The 6909-nt window shown below is 38.2% G+C and overlaps 1 long non-coding RNA gene across 2 annotated transcripts in view; it reads left to right on the top strand.

Moving 5' to 3' along the window:
* The window catches only part of LOC107701797 (uncharacterized), an 18626-nt gene that overhangs the window by 1237 nt on the left and 10480 nt on the right, over nt 1-6909 (top strand). The gene's annotated exons all lie outside the window — the stretch shown is intronic.

Raw genomic sequence — 6909 nt, 5'->3', positions numbered from 1 at the left:
AATTCACTTCCAACAGCGCTTAATGGGAGCAGCGTCATACACATAGAGGGCAGAGTGCGTTATTTAAAGGGGAAGTTCACGCATCAATGAGTAACAAAGGAGCAAGTAGCTGCATTCTGATTACTCTTATGCCACTGATCATATTTTATATGTAGTTTGAGTAACAAAGGGTTTTATATTTGACTGAAATAATGCAATAACTGACAAAACAATTGAACAAAAAACAGATAAAGACAAAAAGTAGTCACTTATTCCATTTAGATTTGGATACATGTTTAGATATTATCAAATTAATTTATGTGTGATGACAATTTCTTAGAAACTAGGGATTGTTACATAGAGCTATACAGGCATCCAGTGGCTATAATGGTATTACAGATAATAAATTGTGCAAAATGTTTATCCTAACAGTCAATTTGCAAATAATGCGTTCAGATTTGTGTAAATCACAATGCGCTGAATCTCCACAAATTGTCGTTACTATGACAACCAATTTGAATGTGACAAGAAACTGATGTCTGAAAAGAAATTATAATAACCTACAGTATATGTAAATATAATTTGGAAATGTGTCAAGGTTGTCATTGAAGGTTTGAGTGTTTACATAATCAGTTTTATGTTATTTTGTATGTAATCTTATATTTTCTTGTTTGGGAGTGGGATGGGGGTGGGGGCGCTAATAGGGATTTCACCTAGGGCGTCAAAATGGCTAGAAACGGCCCTGACTAAATTTGTTCTTGCTGCATACATGTTCAGATCTTAGAACAGATTATATCCATAACTGTTGGTTTCACAAGGTGCACAGTTTGTAACAATTTTTTTTCCAACTTGATCTAAGATTTACAGATTTTGTTGAAGTAACCACATATTATCTGGCAAATGTATTAATATTAATTCTTATTTTTGAGTTCAGTAGGTAGTAATAATTATAATAATAAAATAGTTAATGTGAATGCACTTGATACCTCTCACGAACACCAGCTGAAGTGCCCTGGTTGTCCACTAGAGGGCACTCCACCCCAGACTATTGTCACTCTGTCAAGGACTTCATTCCCCATTATCCTTTGCACAGACTCATCAGCGCTCATTGTTTTAGCCTGTGTCTCATTAACCCTGTTTTGTCTATTTTAACCCTGTTTACTTTATAAGCCTAATTGATTAAGTCATTCATTGCCAAGTCCAGCATGTGTCATTACTGCATTTTTAAGCCTTGTATCCTGGTTCTCTTGTGTCTTGGTTTTTGATTCTTTGCCTGTTATTCTGGATTTCTCCGTTTGCCTCAGCCATGAACTCTGTCATTGTTTGGATTGTTTATTGTGTTTAACCTCTTGCCTGTTTTTGACTTCGATTTTGGATTACCCCCTTCAATAAATTCTGCATTTGGATCCTCCACCTTCAGTTCCCCATGCAGCTCATGATAATTCTGATACTAAGTATCAGATCGGCACATCCTTAATTGAAAGCTATAGGTTTTTTTCCTAGATGAAATGCCTATATGTGCTTTTGGTGTAACTAGTGTTGTGTACCAACACACACACGTCCCCTGTGTGTGTAAACCTGGTATTCCCTATGGGGACCAAATGTTCTAACAAGTATAGTAATACCAGTAATTTTTGACCTTGTGGGAACATTTTTTGGTCCCAATGGGGAAAACAGCTTACAAATGATACAAAATGATTTTTATTAATTTTTTTTTTTTTTTGAAAATCTAATATAGCAGTAAGTTTTCTATTAGGGTAAGGGGATAGAAAATACAGTTTTTACAGTATAAAAACCATTACGTCTATAGGATGCCCCCATAAAACCCATGGAAAACCAACGTGTGTGTGTGTGTTTGTGTGCGCACACTGAACTGAATATTGAGGATTATTAGACCACAGATGGTGTGTCAGTTCTAGTGAAGAACAGTTACATACATGTGACTGCCGAAAACGCAGGATTCAACAGCAAGCTATCATTGCAAGAATTCTGAACGTAGTTGATTTTAGGTTAATAGTTGTCAGTGTCAGTGTCAGTTTTTAAGCACCCACTACATACCACATCCTGGTATTAATGAAAGAAAAATCCTATACTCAGCATCCCATGCGGTGTGTTTTTCTTTAATTGATGTCACACTTAGCATAGAATAAAGCAGCTCCATGCCAGAACATTCACAATGGCTATCTTGTGACTGGCTAGAGGAGAGAAACCAAATGTGGTTACTCTCATCGGATGAACATCTGTTCCTCAATTGAAACACTTTTATACAGGGCCAAATTTATAATCACATTACACCACAACACACATGCACAATCAAACTATATTGCACTAAAGAAACACACAGGAACATCTACATATATACCGTAAGAGAACCAAAATATATTTTGATCAACATAAGCAACTGATAATGTAGGAAACAGCAATTGTACATAATCAGTTGCATGAATGTACAAAAGCATTCACAATTTGTATAACACTATATAACTGTCACGGTTTGCTACTGTGAGGAGCACGGAGTGAGGAACGAGGAGACGCAGAGTCGAATTCAGACTTGTAGACTTTAATAATATCCAAGGGAACAGGAAAACCCATGTAGTAAAGGTTGACATGAACAATTCCAGACAAGGGAGAACAGAACAGGCTCGAACTCAAATAGGGCAGATAACGAGGGGCAGACAGCTGAGGAGGGTAACTAATAATGAGAAACACCTGGAACTAATCGAACTAAATGGGGACAGGAACCAAACCAAATAAGGACAAACAGGAACTAAACGGGAACATACACGTGACATTACTCCCCCCCCTCCCGGAAGGCGCGTCCCGTGCCGTAACAATACCACCGGGGAGGGGGGGTGGGCACCCTGGAGGCTGGTGCAAGACAGAGACACAGGGAAGACCTCCAGGGTGGATTAGACAGTCGGAGGAGCCATGGCGGATCGGGCAGTTCAGGGGGCCATGCCGGAACAGGCAGTTTGGGGTGCCATGGCGGAGCAGGCAGTTCAGAGGGCCATGGCGGAGCAGCCAGTTCAGGTTGCCATGGCGGAGCTGGCAGTTCAGGTTGCCATGGCGGAGCAGGGGACTCAGGAGGCCATGGCGGATCCTCTGTGACCTTAGCTGGCTCGGCCACCACGGCCACATGGCCCCCGCCCCCCCCAAAAGATTTTCTTGGGGAAAATTAGGAATTCTGGGGGGCACTCTGGAGAAGTGGGCACTGGAGGACGCTCTGGAGTAGCGGGCACTGGAGGGCGCTCTGGAGGAGCAGGGCTGGCTAACTCGGGGGAATCAGGAGACTAAGGAGGGCTGGACGGGACCAGCGGAGACGAAGGAGAACTTTCTGGAGCGGATTCTCGGGTGAGGATAGGAGCCGAGAACTCTGGAGGTAGCGCCATATCCAAGAGTGCTGAGTCAGCGGCGAGCTGGTTCTGGATCGGGGCCGGATGCTCTCCAGACACCAGAGGATCCCTTCCCTCCAGCTTAGTCCAGTGAAAACACACGTAGTAAAGGTTGACATGAACATTTCCAGACAAGGGAGAAACAACCACAAAGCACTCATATGTACTCAAGATATAAACACACACTGAACACTGTGCTGTAAACCCACGATTATGCAAGCGAAAACACACTATGGCACTATAAAAGGGAAATCATTGTACTTTTCTATTACCTATATTTGTGTTGCAACACTGACCACTCACATTCTAATCGAAAGTATAAGATAGAAAAAAAAACTCATTTTTAATGTAAATCAATGCATTTAAATTCATTTTCATGAATGTACATTCCTAGTAAAGGTTGACATGAACATTTCCAGACAAGGGAGAACAGAACGGGCTCGAACTCAAATAGGGCAGATAACAAGGGGCAGACAGCTGAGAAGGGTAACTAATAATGAGAAACACCTGGAACTAATCGAACTAAATGGGGACAGGAACAGGAACCAAACCAAATAAGGACGGAGTCTGGAATATGTTATTCCAAATAAAATTTTGTTGTTACTAGGGTCTAATTTTCGAATTTTCTACAATTTTTAGCCCACAAATCTAAAAACATAAATGTGCTGACAAATCCCTCATTAATAAATAGATACAAAAAAACTTTGATATTCAACATAATACAATGTCATAGATAACTATTCTCCAGAGACACCAAATTAGATTAATCTCACAAATGCTGATATTCAGATCAAATGATAAACTAAATATATAAAAAAAAATTAAAAAGTAGCCATTCATCAGTATTCCAATGAGATTTTGTGGCATCAAAAATAAATAAATAAAAATAAAAACAATAATAATAATAAAAAACAATTAATAAAAAATTAGGGTGGTGGTCATCTTACCCCGTCTTACCCTACTGTTAAAGAAGAAAAGTTTTGATTTTCTGAATCCTTGGCTGATGAAAAATATTATCAAAATTGATTCTGTATTACAGTTAAGTGAGAAGTGTTTCTGCACAAGAACATTTCTTTGTTCTTCATCTTAACACATTAATTGCTAAGAAGATGAAAAATATGAGGACAGGTGTACCAAAGGCTCAAATGAATGTAAGAGGAGAAAAGTGACAGCGTGTTTAAAAATGTAAAAGTGAGAGAAGGATGGAGAGACAGAGAGCAAAGAATGCGAGGGTAGAGGGCAGTGAGATCTTCTCTGCACTCGTTTTCTCTGCAGTGCCACCCTGCCACAGTGAACAGATGCTGTGGAATTTTTATAAGCTATGCCAATCTGTGCCAGCCTCCATGACAGGCACTGCTGGGGTGTGGCTGGCATGCAAAAATTGGTACAATGAACACAGTTACTGCACGTCACCCACGTTTGATTTAAAAGTGGAGTCTGAATGTTGGTCTTAAAAAATAAATGTTAAAGGTTTTTGCATAAGGTGTAAACCAAGTACACTGCACACTGTACCCCAAATCTGTCTCAGAGAAAGCTTCAATTCATTGAGTATCATGAGGGTAAATTGGATACTGGGTGTCCTGAAATCCAAATATATTAATATCCCAGATTAGAAAACCACTTTAATAATTATTTTCTATCTTAAATTTTATTAATCAAATGCAATTAATGTTAAGTCATTAAGTAATGTTACCTGATTACTGTATTCTACACAGTATTCTACACTATGATACTGTATATCAAAATTTGGGAGATTTAGTCAGTCGAAGCAGTTTTGAGTGGCATGTTGTTATTAGTGTTATTATTTTAAAATGTAATACTTATTGTAATTGATGGGGTTATCATTTTAATTTTATTGATACTAGATGTATATAGATATCTTTGCTTTTATTTAAACCTAAAGGTTAAGTAAGTGAAATCTTTTTTCACTTAATATTTTACATTTTGTCCTATAATAACTATTTCAAATATTTCTGTTAATTTCCTATAATACATTGGCTGATGATTTGTTATTGTTGCAATTTCGTTTTCCATTTTATTTTAAGAATAGTTTTCCCCCGTAGAATATTGTTTCTCTCCACATCTTGTTTAGCTACGCTACATTATTATTTGTTTAAAATGTATCAGATGAATTAATATACATGATTGCGTGTTTGTTACAACTGTTATCCGGTGCAGTCTCGATAGTTAGGCTTTGCTCTTTCAGTTGCTAGCATAGTTGAACCATTCTTCCCTGTAAAATATGAAGTAATGAACAGATGCTGCTGAATTAAGAAAGAAACACCGTCTCCACCCAGCAGCGCAGTTTTGGCCAGGCTTGGCACACGGCGCAGCTGGCATCGCTGTGGTGGGCTGCCCCGCTGGCCCTGCGCACTGACGCTAAGACATTTAGCGAATTGGCAAGCGCATGTCTCCTGAGTCCCAGGCGTCCGTGCCAGCCCGTGGCCTCTGGACGCCGCTTAAGATCACCTCGGCTGTGGTCGAGTTTAAGGAGGGAGCGCCTTTTGTCTCCTTGTTGGCTTTTACCTTCTGGGCTCAAAACATCAATGCCTTAATCACAAGAGAAATAAGCGCTTTGAACTCAAAGGTTTCTGTGATGTACAGTACTACCTGATTTCGGGCGGAAACTAAAATAAAAATAGAAAATTAAAAATGTCAAAAACGGTTTTGTTGTGTGCTCATATATATGTGACTTTTTCCATCCATACACTTCTTTAGAAACTTTGCTCTAGTTTTTCAAGGAACCTAGAAGAGCTTTACTTTCCCTCTGCTGACAGATGACACCTGGACTGTTTTTAAAAATCTAATGCAACACAAAGAACTTAATTTTGTTTAGAACTGAATTTGCTGATTGATAGCAACATAAATAATAAATAAATAAATATCCCAACGTTAAAATGCAATTTAATAACATATCTATGTAAAACTATAAATAGGCCTAACTATTCCGATATATTTGAATACTATTTAAAGGAGCAATGATAATCATCTTAGATTAAAGTAGTCCTATGGTAACAATACCAATGACATAGTGCTTTAACGAATGCAACATTTGCTGCCCCACTCAAACTATTTATTTGTGCACTTAAATTGCATTGATTGGTATATTCGTGATTGCTAAAATGATAATGAAATAATATGTTCATGCTACCTAAATTCCAACCGTGGGATAATTAATGTACAAATTGTCACAAAGTAAAATTCTTTCACGAATTAGTTAATTTATTCATAATGTGAAGAGATCATGGTGTACTCCAACTTGCCTAAATATAGAATTAAGAATTTAGCTCGGACTATAATAATAATAATAATGTTTCGCAGACTAGAATTAACTGAAAACAGGACGTAGCAGTCCTGTAATTATGCTAACCAAATGGATGTAAATATGTAAACAATCATATTTAAGCAATTTACGCTTTAGTATATGCAGAACCTTAAAATATTTTACATATATAATCATTTAAACCAACCAATAACGCCTTGGTCCCCCCCCAATGAGTTAGTAGTTGTTAGTGTTAGTAGCAATTGTTTGGCGTTT

This window comes from Sinocyclocheilus anshuiensis, unplaced genomic scaffold (assembly GCF_001515605.1).
Source record: "Sinocyclocheilus anshuiensis isolate Anshui unplaced genomic scaffold, SAMN03320099.WGS_v1.1 scaffold182, whole genome shotgun sequence".
Classification (NCBI taxonomy): domain Eukaryota; kingdom Metazoa; phylum Chordata; class Actinopteri; order Cypriniformes; family Cyprinidae; genus Sinocyclocheilus; species Sinocyclocheilus anshuiensis.
The sequence above is the reverse complement of the archived record's forward strand: the minus strand, read 5'-3'. Positions and strand labels throughout refer to the sequence as shown.